Source organism: Saimiri boliviensis, chromosome 16 (genome assembly GCF_048565385.1).
Source record: "Saimiri boliviensis isolate mSaiBol1 chromosome 16, mSaiBol1.pri, whole genome shotgun sequence".
Taxonomy (NCBI): domain Eukaryota; kingdom Metazoa; phylum Chordata; class Mammalia; order Primates; family Cebidae; genus Saimiri; species Saimiri boliviensis.
Genome location: NC_133464.1, coordinates 13,030,530 through 13,044,924, shown reverse-complemented (window position 1 = coordinate 13,044,924; position 14,395 = coordinate 13,030,530). Strand labels below are relative to the sequence as shown.

Below are 14,395 nucleotides of genomic sequence, written 5' to 3'. Positions count from 1 at the left end.
TCCTTGGACTCCCAAAGTGCTGGGATTATTACAGATGTGAGCCACTGCCCCTGGCCAGTGCTGACGTAGATCTCTAAGAATATGCAAACATTTTATAAAACATTTCTAGAAAGGTTATACCCATTTATATTTCCTTCAACAATATATAAAACTCATTTCTCAATGTTTTGTCCAAACAGGTTTTATCACCATGTATGATTTTTCTGATAGACAAGAAAAGTTTAATTTTGTTTTAAAAATTTAAAATTCATATTGATCTGTACCACCCTGATATCCAGTTCTACTCCCTAGAAACCCCTATTTTAAATATTTTTACTTATATTAATTAATTAATTAATTAATTTAAGTCTTTTTTTTTTTTTGAGATGGAGTCTCACTCTTTCACCCAGGCTGGAGTGCAGTGGTGCTATCCTGTCTCACTGCAACCTCTACCTCCCGAGTTCAATCCGTTCTCCTGCCTCAGCCTCCTGAGTAGCTGGGATTATGGATGTGTGCCACCACGCCCGGCTAATTTTTGTATTTTTTTTTTTGAGACGGAGTTTCGCTCGTTACCCAGGCTGGAGTTCAATGGCACTATCTCAGTTCACCGCAACCTCCGCCTCCTGGGTTCAGGCAATTCTCCTGCCTCAGCCTCCTGAGTAGCTGGGATTACAGGCACGCGCCACCATGCCCAGCTACTGTTTTGTATTTTTAGTAGAGATGGGGTTTCACCATGTTGACCAGGATGGTCTCGATCTCTTGACCTCGTGATCCACCCGCCTCGGCCTCCCAAAGTGCTGGGATTACAGGCTTGAACCACCGCGCCCGGCCTTAATTTTTGTATTTTTAATAGAGACGGAGTTTCACCATGTTGGCCAGGCTGGTTTCCAACTCCTGACCTTGTGATCCGCCCACCTTGGCCTCCCAAAGTGCTGGGATTACAGGCGTGAACCACCGTGCCTGGCTACTTACATTATCTATAATGACTATTTCTACAAGTTAGGAAAATACTATTTTCTTTTTACTTATCAGTGTTAGAGAACAGATTGGCTTCCATTGAATCATCAGGGATACATATTCTTATAGCTGTCTCTTTCTGCATCTACTGCTTTTATTTTATCCCACATGAATCCAGAAGGAAAAGTCAATATTTGGATTAAAAAAATCCTCTATGCAAAGCTTTTATAAACAATGTATTCTCCCAAAGAAGGCTGGAGAGAAGTTTATTTTCAAACAAAGCAAACAATTTTAATGGTCACAGAAGACATTCTCATTTTTAAAAGCTCCATCAGCTGCCTGCTATTAATTAAATATGGCAAACAAACTCTTTGTCATTCTCCTCATTAGAAGCTAGAGTTTATTTCCTTCTTTTGAGTCTGAGCGGGCCTCACACTGCTTAGCCAACAGAATGTAGGGCAATTGATCGATGTCCGTTTACGTGAGGATGGTGTCTTTGGCTTCTTCTGTCTTAGAATGCTTTCCTGGGGATGCACCCTCTTGAAATCCAGCCACCAAGATGGAGGCACTCAAAACAACACATACCCACTTGAGCTTGCAGCCAACTGCCAGCATCCACCGCCAACCCTGTGAGCGAGGCTTTTTGGACATTCTAGTCGAGCTGAGTACCCAGATGTCACAACTCAGGCTGCTTAGGATAATGTGGGAAATGGGAAATGCAGCCAAGGGACCAGTGGATTTGGCTAAGGAGATTGCAGCTGAGCTCCTTGCTGTCTTCAGACCCAGCAAAAGAAACACCCAGGGGATCCAGATTTAGAGTGGATTGTCTTATAGAGAATAGTACGTCACTGAAGTAGCTGTTCCACCGCGGAGTTTAAGTTTCATCTCTCTCCACATCTCCCACTTTTGCTGGGTCCCCACCCATCCTCTCCCTATCTCTACCCCTGCTCCTGCCAACACCATCACTTCTCTTCAAGAGTCAAACTAGCCATATTTCTCTTCTGTCCTCACTTAAAATGTCTTTCCCCACCCTGAGGACTTTATGCCTGCTGACTCAGGTTCTCAGTGGGCAGAAACTTGGGAAGCCATCCTGCCAAACAAAGTCTCGACTCTAAGAGAACTGTGATGAGTGGAATTTTCTCTACCCATGAACCACACATGAGCTTCACTCACCACTTCTCCTACATTCAGAGCAAAAACAACCTCCCTTCCTTCTCCTTTTTCTTCGTCTCCTCTTTTATTTCTTCCTCTTTCTCTTTCTCCTTCCTTGTTCTTCCCCTCATTCCTTTGCAAACCATGAGGAGATAAAACTGTCCATGATGAGATGCCAGTTTTTTCAAAACTAGTTGCTGTTCCACCTCTTAAAAAAATGATCTCACTGCAGAACTGTGCACCTGCATTTATAAATGTTAGATTACTACGGAAATGATTTAATCAGTTCATCAACACATTTGTTAGCACCTGTGCTCTGTAAGGCACTGAGCTAGCCAATGCGGGGGAAAAAAAGACGTATGTGACACAGTTAGCACTTTATTTCCTCTCTCACATCTGTCGTCAGTGCCTTACATAACGTCTATTAATCCACACTTCTTTACTGAGTGCCACTGGTGTTCCAGGCCAGCATGAGAAGTATGTGGCCTTCAGGAAGCTTCCTTCTGCTCCACAAGTTCTCTCCTTGTTAGTTTGCTAAGGCTCCATAACCAACTACCACAGACTGGGAGTCTTAAAACAACAGAAGCTTACTCTTTCTAGCCCTGGAGACTGGAGTCTAAAATCAAGGCGTTGGCAGGCCGCTGTCCTTCCTCGCTCTAGGGGAGGATCCTTCTTTGCCTCTTCCAGCTTGTGGGGACCCCAGCACTCCCCGGCTTATGGCAGCATCACTCCAACCTCTGCCTCCATCTTTATGAGATTTTCCCTCCACGTGTGTCTGTGTCCAAATTTTCCACTTCTTAGAAGAATAGCAGTTGTCTTGCATGAGAGCCTGCCCTGATCCAGTATGGCCACGTTTGAACTTGATTCCATCTGCAAAGACTCTATCTCCAAATAAGGGCGGATTCGCAGGTTCCGGGTGTTAAGACTTCAATATATCTTTCCGGGTATGCAATCCATCCACAAAGCTCCTCTTTCCTCCTTCTCTTCCCTTCTGATGAAAGCTCCTTCTCTTCTACTCTTCTCTACCATTCCCTTTTCTCTTTACACAGCTGTATCTTGTCTCATTCACCTTCACCCCACACCAGCCTCTCCTTCCTTTCCAGCTTCATATGAGTCCCCATGTCTCTCCCGGTAGTGATGCTGGCTCCCTTGGGGGTGGGGCACAGTAGCCCAGAGGGGTATGAATGCGAGCAAGAGCGCAGGTAAATGTCTTTAGTGTGACACTCAGCTCAGCAATTGCTCCCTCCCATTCATGCAGTGTCCTGCAATCTTGAATACACCACCCACAGGGAAACATGCTAGAAGGAAAGAGCTGAGAAAGGAGAATGAAGATAAGGAGGAAATTCCCTAGATAATCACAGCAAGCAATTAATCTAATTAAGCTAATATTATTCAACTACTTTTATAATACCTGCCAGAATGTTATCAGATTTCACTGAAGTGCAGCAGCATATTTCAAAATAAGAAGAAAGGGATTACAGCTCCTAACTTTGGCAGTAAGACTTTGAATCCATGGACTCTGTCACAGTGGGGTTTGTTACTGGCTCGTACATCATTGGTGCCTGCGGAATACTTGAGGGATTCCAATTAGATCAATCAGTTGTATGAGCTGCCGCATGTAACTGCCGATGAAGAGGCTTTATCGAGCTGAGCCAGCTTCTGATGGCTGAGTGTCAAAACCTCAGGTGTCTCTCTTCTTCCCTCATTCACGCAAGAGCGAGAGGTTAGGTCAGACCCTCCTTGGCACAACTGTATTAGCTCAATGGTTGATGAGCTGATCTCAGGTTTCTGTCTCCCACAAACCTGCGGCTTGCCCGCAAAGGAACATGAGCGGGCTTCGCGGCCCTGATTTCTGGCATCCTAGGTGGGAACCTGAAGAGAGCTACATGGCGGTCACACATTGCACACCAGCTCCACACCAGCTCCGCATTCTGTGAGGCAACTGTGAGGCAGGCATGGAGAGCCGGTGATATTGTCTGGGTCTGTGGCCCCACCCGAGTCTCAAGTCGAATTGTAATCCCCTGTGTTGGAGGCTGGCCTGGTGGGAGGGGATTGAATCACGGGGCGGACTTCCTCCTTGCCGTTCCTCTGATAGGATATGAGTTCTCGCGAGACCTGGTTGCTTAAAAGTGGGCAGCAACTTCCTCTTTGTTCTTTCTCCTGCTCCCGCCCTGGTGAGACGTGTTGCTTCCGCTTTGCTTTCTGCCATGGTTGTTCCATTCCTGAGGACTTCCCAACCATGCTTCCTGCGTGGCCTGTGGAACGGTGAGTCAATTAAACCTCTTTTCATTATAAATTACCCAGTCTCAGTGTGAGAACTGACTCATTTCAGCTGGTTTATTAGTTTTCTATGGCTGCTGTAGCAAAATACCACCGACTGGAACTTAAACAACAGAAACTTATTCTTTCACAGTCTGGAGACTGGGAAGCCCAGCATCAAGGTGTCAGCAGATCTGGTTTCTTCTAAAACCGCTCTGCTTGGCTTGCAGACGGCCACCTTCTCACTGTGTCCTCACATAGTCTTTCCTCTGTGTGCACACATCCCTGGTGTCTCTCTTTATGTCCGAATTTCCTTTTCTTATAAGGACACCAGTCAGATTGTGTTAGGGCCCACCCTAATGGTTTCATTTTAATAATCACCTCGTTAAAGGCCGTATCTCCAAACAGTTGAGTTCTGAGGTATTGGGGGTTAGGGCTTCAACATAGGAATTTGGGGGTGGAGGGAAGACACGTAACAACTGGTTAGCCAAGAGGAATTGGTTTTGGAAGCAGCATATGACTTTCTTTTCTTCACCCCCACCATCCAGAGCCTTGACTGGGTACTTCTAGCTAGCACCTCTGGAGACTGTATTAAAAATAAAGTCTTTCTAAGATAAGGTTTTCCAAATAGCTTCGTATTTCCTAGCATACTTACCAAAATGCAGATTCTTGGGCTACCTGAAATGCTATAAATAGGAATCTCTTAGGGGTTGTAGCCTAGGAGCCGATACTTTCCCAAGAATTACTAATCCAGGTAATTGTAAAGAACACTAAACTTTGCAGTTGTGTCACTATCAGTTGGAGATGATTGACTTGACAAAACTAACGATTGGTCACTTTTTTTTTTAAATGCTGACGTGATTTTGGAATAAAAGTTGCAGAGAAAGAGCAGGCTGCTGTGGGTGAACTGTGCATAACTCTCTTTTATTGATGTTTCGATCATAAGGACAGACTATTACTGAAGCATTAACAGATAAATGTGGTGATTAGCCGGGCGCGGTGGCTCAAGCCTGTAATCCCAGCACTTTGGGAGGCCGAGGCGGGTGGATCACGAGGTCGAGAGATCGAGACCATCCTGGTCAACATGGTGAAACCCCGTCTCTACTAAAAATACAAAAAATTAGCTGGGCATGGTGGCGCGTGCCTGTAATCCCAGCACTTTGGGAGGCCGAGGCGGGTGGATCATGAGGTCAAGAGATCGAGACCATCCTGGTCGACATGGTGAAACCCCGTCTCTACTAAAAGTGCAAAAAATTAGCTGGGCATGGTTGCACGTGCCTGTAATCCCAGCTACTCAGGAGGCTGAGGCAAGAGAATTGCCTGAGCCCAGGAGGCGGAGGTTGCGGTGAGCCGAGATCGCGCCATTGCACTCCAGCCTGGGTAACAAGAGCGAAACTCCGTCTCAAAAAAAAAAAAAAAAAGTGGTGATTATAAATTAGTGACATCTAAATGCAGGAAATCCCATGAGTGTGTGGAACATGAGAATTATATGCATCATTCAGTTCTTCAGAGGAAAATCAAAGAGTAAAATTACCTTAGACATTCTTTCTAAAACCAGTAAGATTGTGTATAGAGAGATGTTCCTTAACTTTGGTGGGGCTGCATCCCAATAAGCCACCATAATTTGAAAATACTGTAAGTCGAAAATGCACTTAATACCCCTAAACTACCAAACATTATAGCTTAGTCTAGCCTACCTTAAATGTGCTCAAAACACTTACATTAGCCTATAGTTGGGCAAAAATAACCTAACACAAAGCCTATTTTATAACGAAGTACTGAATATCTCATGTAATTTATTGAAAAACAGTATGGTTTTATGGGTACTCCAACTACAGTTTCTACTGAATGCATTTCACTTTTGCACCACTGTAAAGTCAGAAAATCCAAGGTCAAACCATCATAAGTTGGGGACCGGCTGCATATACAATCTTATATATATACAGTATATAGTCAGGTGTTGCTAACTGATGGGGATATGTTGAGAAATGCATCGTTAGGCAATTTCATCATGTGCAAATATCAGAGAGTGTACTTACACAAATCTAGGTGGTACTGCCTATCACACACCTGGGCTGCATGGTATAACCCAGGCTGTTTGGCCACAAACCTCTATAGCATGTGACTGTGCTGAATCCTGGAGGCAACTGTAACACAATGGTAAGTGTGTACGTATCTAAACATAGAAAAAGTATAGGAAAAATACCGTATAATAGATTAAAAATGGCCCATCTATGCAGGGCACTTACCGTGAATGGAGCTTGCAGGACTGGCAGTTCTGGTGAGTCAGTAAGTGAGTGGTGAGTGAATGTGAAGGCCTAGGACATTACTGTCACTACTGTAGACTTTATAAACATTGGACACTTAGGCTACATTAAACTTACGAAAAATATTAATAATACATTAACCTTACCTTACTGTAATGTTTTTCCTTTATGAACTTTACGCTTTTAAAACATTTTGACTCTTTTGTAATAACACTTAAAATACAAACACTTTGCACAGTTGTACAAAAACTGTGTTCTTACACTGTACATTTTTTCTATTTTTAATTTTTTTAATCTTTTAAACATTTTTATTAAAAACTAAGGTACACACATACATATCAGCCTAGGCCTATATAGGTTAGGATCATCAATATCACTGTCTTGTCTCCGGCCAGGTCTTCAGGGCAGTAAAGCACATGGAGCTGTCATCTCCGATGGTAACTATGTCTCTTTTTGGGATACCTCCTGAAGAACCTCACTGAGGCTCTTTTACAGTTACCTTTTAAAAAAATAAATAAATAAATAGAAGGAACATACTCTAAAACATAAAAAGTATAGTACAGTGAATACATTGATCAGTAATATAGTCATTAATTGTTAAATATTATGTACCATGAATAATTGTATGTGCTATACTTTTATGTGACTGGCAGCACAGAAGGTTTGTTTACACCAGTGTCACTGTGAATGCATCAGTAATATGTTGTGCTATGACATTAGGACAGCTATGATTTCACTAGGGGATAGGAATTTTTCAGCTCCCTTGTAATCTTATTAGACCACTGTTATATATGCAGTTTGTCATTGACCAAAATGTTATTTGGTACATGACTATATCTCTGTGTGTGTGTATATATTCACATATATATTAGTATAGATATCTGTATATGTATATGCATGTGTATATGCATATAGAGAGAGTCAGGGTCTTGCTGTGTTGCCCAGGCTGAAGTGTAGTGATGCAGTCATGGCTCACTGCAACCTCAATCTCAAGTGATCCTCCTGCCTCAGCCTCCCAATTAGCTGGTATCACAGCTGTGAGCCACATCGCTTGGCACCCTTTGGTATTCTGGATGTTTCCAGGTCCTACAGATTCCTGAGGCCATCTTTTCCTGTAACACAAAAGCAACATGGCATGTATCCCATTGTGCATACAATAGGACATTGAGCATCTTCCCTGCATGCTCCTGGGAATTTCCTGGGAGTTTATAATCCCATGCTCATCCCCAGCTCCATATTCTAAACATCTCCATCTGGAGGCTCTGTGGCCAGTCTGAGCACAGGAATCCCTCACCTGCCAGCCCACGTTCTTCCTAACTTTAGCTTTCCTGTTCCCTCTCTCTCTTCCTCTTCCTCTTCCTCTGTCACACATCACCTCTCATACTTCTCTCCTGCATTCTAACATCCACCCCCAAACTTTTTTTTTCTCCAACTACCAATGTAAGACTAAAAAAACTGTTAATGAACTATGAAAAGTAATTTAGTTCTCTATCCTCATCTCTAACTGGACTCTAGACCTTCTTTTTTTTTTTTTCTTTTTTTTTTTGAGACAGAGTTTCTCTCTTGTTACCCAGGCTGGAGTGCAATGGCGCGATCTCGGCTCACCGCAACCTCCGCCTCCTGGGTTCAGGCAATTCTCCTGCCTCAGCCTCCCGAGTAGCTGGGATTACAGGCACGTGCCACCATGCCCAGCTAATTTTTTGTATTTTTAGTAGAGACGGGGTTTCACTATGTTGACCGGGATGGTCTCGATCTCTCGACCTCGTGATCCACCCGCCTCGGCCTCCCAAAGTGCTGGGATTACAGGCTTGAGCCACCGCGCCCGGCCTAGACCTTCTTTTTGAGTTAAAAAGTCATTCAGCGCTGATTTCCTGAACACCAGCCAGGATACAGGCACTGTTTTAGTGACCTGAGGAGCCCTCTAAGTTGTTCTGCTGAGGGAGCATTCACCTTCAGAATGAAGAACAGGTTGAGAGTTTGTATTTGAGATGTTATTATACTTGGGTGAGATCGAATTCTTAGGCAAAACCCTTTCTTCCAAGTACATACTAGAAGTATTTTTTTTTCGAGATAGGGTCTTGTTCTGTCGCCTGGGCTGGAGTGCAGTGGTGTGATCTTAGCTCATTGCAGCCTTGTCCTCCCGGGTTCAAGCAATCCTCCCACCTCAGCCTCTCAAGTAGCTGGGATTACAGAGGGCGTGCCACCATGCCCAGCTAATTTTTGCATTTTCAGTGGAGTTGGGGTTTTGCCATGTTGGCCAGGCTGGTCTTGAACTCCTGACCTCAGGTAATCCACATGCCTCAGCCTCCCAAAGTGCTGGGATACAGGCGTGAACCACAATACCCATCTGGAAGTATTTTTAAAAAGTTCTTGTTATGCTTCCTTTTTTGTGTGGTAAAATATAGGTAGCATAAAATTGACCATTTAATCCATATTTTGAATGAACAATTCAGTGGTATTAGGTATAATGACAATGTTGTACAACCATCTGCACTATCCATTTCTAGAACTTTTTCATCATCCCAAACTGAAATTTTTTTCCTGTTAAACAGTAACTCCTATTCCCCCTCCTCTCAGATCCCGGTAGCCTCTATTCTGCTGTCTGTCTCTGTGCATTTGCCTTCTAGCTACCTCAAATAAGTGGAATCTGACATTTGTCTTTTTTTTTTGTCTTGCTTATTTCACTTGATATATTTTCAGGTTCATATGTGTTGTAGCACGTATCAGAACTACCTTTCTTTTGAAGGTGGAATAATATTCTACTGTAGGTATGTACCACAGTTCACTTCTCCATTCATCAGTTGAGAGACATTTGTGTGGTTTTTGCCTTTTGGCTACTGTCAACAAGGCTTCCATGTACCTGGATATACAGATACTTGTTTGAGTCCTTATTTTCAGTTATTTTGGGTATGCAGCTAGAAGATGCTGGATCATAACCATTGTTGCACTTCTTATCAAACATAATATGACGGGTGTCAGCACCAGACTGGGGAGTCAGGAAGTCTGGGTTTCAATCCTGGCTCAGTCACTTATAACTTGGGCCTGTAACCTCACCCTCTCACCTCCTTTCTTCCTCTAAAACAGGGGCCAGGGTGGGATACAGTGGCTTACACCTGTAATCCCAGCACTTTGGGAGGATGAGGTGGGTGAATCACGAGGTCGGGAGTTTGAGACCAGCCTGGCCAACATAGTGAAATCCCATCTCTACTAAAAATACAAAAATTAGCCAGGCATGGTGGTGTGCGCCTGTAGTTCAGCTGCTTGGGAGGCTGAGGCAGGAGAATCACTTGAACTCGGGAGATAGAGGTTGCAGTGAGCTGAGATCATGCCACTACACTCCAACTTAGACAACAGAGTGAGACTTCATCTCAAAACACACACACACATGCACACACACACACACACACACACACACACACACCCAAAACAAACAAAAACCCAGGGGCCTGGACTAAGATCCCTTCCAGTCCTAAGATTTATGAAATGAATATTGAATCATATTTTCCAAAGCCACATTATACCTTATTTCAAAAATGCTTAAATAACCAGAAGTATAATCTTCATTTTTACATGTCTGCAAAGTTATTATGTCTTTCATGTAGAAAATTGTTGCTGCTAATATCTGACATTGTAGCAATCACTCTGATTATCCATTTATCCATTATCCATTTTTAAGTTTTAGGTGTTAGAAATATAAAGATGAGTCACATAAATTCTATTTTTAATCCAATGGCAGAGATAGATCAATTCTTTTTCTCTCTTTCTTTATTCCCTGTCTCCCAATTTGAGTAGGGGGAGCATTTTGGCCCAGGCCTCGCATCCATGAAAAACTTCGAACATTAGACTTCTCAGTGTGAAGTTAAACACACAGTGACAGAAATCATTAATAGGATAGAGAAAAAAATGATGTCATAGGAACTGAACCTTGCATCTTATTACTAACCACACCTCTGTGCATTAAAAATTAATATTTTTAGTAAATGCCTTATCTTGTGAATAACAATCTTGCATTTGTTGGAGGAATGTTAAAAGCGTTAATTTTATTCTTGTAAATATTTGAACTCTACCATGATGCTTATTATCCTGTTATACTTGGCTGAGAATAACAAGGACCACTAACAAATACTGCACTCCAGCCTGTCACCAGAAGGCAAGAGGGAGGCAGTCTGGGGTTTGTGTGGCCACACAGGAGGGAGTTATGAGAGATGCCAAATTATTTTTTCTTCCTTTTGGTCTGGACTACATTTCCTAGACTTCTTCACAGTGAGTGTGGCCGGATGACTGAATTCTGGCCAAAGGAAAGCAGGTGGAAGTGGTAGATGCTGTTTTTGGTTCTGGTTCATAAAACTTGATTGCAGGATTGATTCACTCTCTTTTCCTGTCTCTGCTGGCTGGATGTTCACACCCAGGGTGATCTGAGAAACCACATGTTGAAAATGGTAGCACCTCCATCAGCTTGGGTCCCTGAATCATGACATGGAGCAGAGCAATTCCTTCCATCCCTTGCCAGTTGAACTTTACATACATCACAGATGATTGGTGTGTGAGAGTTCAGAGTTTGCCTGCTACTGCAGTTATTGTCACCTTAACTTACAAAGATTACATCAGGAGACTAGCCTCTTTTTATCTTACTTGTCTGCCTTTCATCCTTAAGGTCATAAGATGACTGCTACATCACCATCCACCAATAGCTGTATCCTAGCCAGAAAAGAAAGGAGGCCAGGAAAGAGTAGAGAGGAGCCCTTTCTGTGGACGTTTACCTATTTTTCAGTGGCCAGACTTGTGGCATGTGACTACCTCCAGCTGCAAAGGAAGCAGGGAATTTGAATATTTTGTTTGCCAGTCTTTACCATAGAAGGGAATAGTGCTGAAAATGGGGACCGGGCACATTGGCTCACGCCTGTAATCTCAGCTTTGGGAAGCCAAGGTGGGCGGATCACAAGGTCAGGAGATCGAGACTATCCTGGCTAACATGGTGAAACCATGTCTTTACTAAAAATACAAAAAATTAGCCCAGCTTGGTGGCACATGCCTGTAGTCCCAGTTACTTGGGAGGTTGAGGTCGGAGAATTGCTTGAACCCAGGAGGCAGAAGTTGCAGTGAGCTGAGATTGTACCATTGCACTCCAGCCTGGGCCACAGAGCAGGACTCTGTCTAAAAAAGAAAAAAAAAAGCAAGTAGGCACTAGTCTCTTTTTTGGCATTTCACCTCAAGAACTTTAAAAGCAGCCTCTTTGCTCTTTCCCTAAGTGGCCTGAGGTAATCTGTGAAAATGGTTCGCTATTCACTTGATCCGGAGAACCCCACAAAGTCATGCAAATCAAGAGGTTCCAATCTTCGTGTTCACTTTAAGAACACACGTGAAACTGCTCAGGACATCAAGGGTATGCCTATACGAAAAGCCACGAAGTATCTGAAAGATATCACTTTACAGAAACAGTGCGTACCATTCTGACGTTACAATGGTGGAGTTGGCAGGTGTGCCCAGGCCAAGCCGTGGGGCTGGACACAAGGTCGGTGGCCCAAACAGAGTGCTGAATTTTTGCTGCACATGCTTAAAAATGCAGAGTAACGCTGAACTTAAGGGTTTAGATGTAGATTCTCTGGTCATTGAGCATATCCAAGTGAACAAAGCACCCAAGATGCGCCGCCAGACCTACAGAGCTCATGGTCGGATTAACCCATACATGAGTTCTCCCTGCCACATTGAGATAATCCTTCCTGAAAAGGAACAGATTGTTCCTAAACCAGAAGAGAAGGTTGCCCAGAAGAGGAAGATATCCCAGAAGAAACTGGAGAAACAAAAACGTACGGTACAGGAGTAAATTCAGCCTTAAAATAAATGCAACTAAAAGGAAAAAAAAAAAAAAAAAAAAAAAGGCAGCCTCTTTGATCCCTGAGAGGCCTCTTTGAGTTTCAGCAGCTTCTCCCTCCTGCCTGTGGGTAGAGGTCAGTATCTGGCCCCTGCTCCGCCAGGCTGACCTGGGCTGTGGTACCTTGGCTGGGTCTGGTCACCTCCCAAGTTGCAGCTTGCTTTCTCTTGTCCTTCCATCTCCACTGTTGGTCCCAGTTCATACCATTTTACTTCTTTTTTTGATTTCTGTTTCTGATTTTATTTCTGCCTCCCACAGCTACACTGCCCTCCAGAAAGACTGGTAGGGATTACTCGCTGGAATCCCACCCGCTACGAAGAGACCTGGCCCTCTTCTTCTAACCACTTGGACTCCCAGATGCCAACCACCCTCGGTGACCCAGGGTGACTGGGCTCAGTGCCTTGCGGGGCTGCCCACTTTCCCTTCTTCCTCCAGTGCCCCCATCTCCAGGGGCCAGGCCTGGGAATACTCATGTGCATCAGGGCCTTGTCCATTTGGCAGCTGGGCAGTGTTGGCTGTTCCTGCTTCTGTGTGTGTGTGTGTGTGTGTGTGTGTGTGTGTGTACACATGTGTGTCTGTGTCTGGTGGTTAGGGAAGGCCTGTGGATGATGGACTATGAGAGAAGGTCTAGATTTGGGCAAGTGGAGATGAGGATATGGCCTCTTCTACTGTCACCCTTAAGACACCAGGTAAGAAGTAGGTGTGGCCAACGTGTGACTCCACCCAAAGTGCCTAGGCCTCTTTTCCATTCCTTTTGTTCCACTCCCACCCACTCATCCCCCTACACAAACTTCTGTGTGTTTGACTTCCCATAGCTCTGCACCTGGGACTCAGCCAGTGTAGCCTTCTCAGGAGCACCTGGGTTTACAGCATATCTTCCTTCGCACCCCCACCTGACCCTTTCCCAGTGGCAGGCAGGGGCCGAGGGGCGCACAGGGAGTCGGAAGGCCCAGTGCCCTTGCCTTGGACAAGGACAAACTTCAGAGCTGCCCCCTGCTCCCTCGAAGGTCTGTGTCTGAAGTCACCTTCTCTAGGCCTTTCCCTTCCTGTCACCTGTCTAGCTTCCTCAGTAAGTTGCCTGCATACGAGTCCTCATCTCAGGCCTCTGCAGAACCCCGCCTGGACAGCAGGAAAGTATCTGGGGAGCGGAAATAGCTCATTTGAACTGTGATGCAGAAAGAAGTTGGCTTTGAGTGCCAGGCAGGGCTGGGGCGCACTCCGTTCTGTAGGAAGGGGATGTCAACAGCAGCTTCTGAACTGCGAATCAGCCTGCAGGACGGGGGTGAATCTGTACATTAGCATAGGGGAAACTTGGAGGCAATAGGCAGCTGGAAGGCTATTTTAATAATCCTGAGTTCTCGAAAGCTTGAAATCAGTTTTAGGATGTGGCAGCAGGAGGGTGAGGAATGGGGTGTACAGGAGGGGGACTTCAGAGGCTGAAGGCCAGAGGGCAGGAGAGAAGGCACCCACACTGATGCCCTGGAGTTGAGGGAGAGGGAGTGCCCTTGGCAGGAATCTGAAACACAAAGAAAGGGTTGGTCTGGAAGGCAGAGGGGGAATTCCACCTCCCATCCCTGTCTGCCACTCTGAAATCCCACCCTTTCACCCTGCATTAATATTTCTTTCTTTTGCATTCTTCTTGATTTATCTTCCTGGAGCAGACCCTCCTTTCCAAGTCATCGTCTGGCATAATTCTTAGATCATTATGGCTTAATTGGTGTTTGATCATTTTTAGTCTCGGCTCTTCAACATCAAGGGAGAATTTGCAGGGGAATGAAAAAGAGATCTCATTGCGATGACACCCAGTTTCGCAGAGCTGGGTGTGTTAAGTCCTCTTTTACAGCTTTTTGAATGGCACGGGATTGCATTTAGATAACACCTAATGCCAACAAAGCAGTGAGCTGCAAGG

At 44.5% G+C, this 14,395-nt stretch overlaps 1 pseudogene; it reads left to right on the top strand.

Moving 5' to 3' along the window:
- Window positions 1–12,438, top strand: part of LOC101033905 (large ribosomal subunit protein uL22 pseudogene) — a 71,679-nt pseudogene extending 59,241 nt beyond the window's left edge.
- The last annotated feature ends 1,957 nt before the right edge of the window (window positions 12,439–14,395 follow it).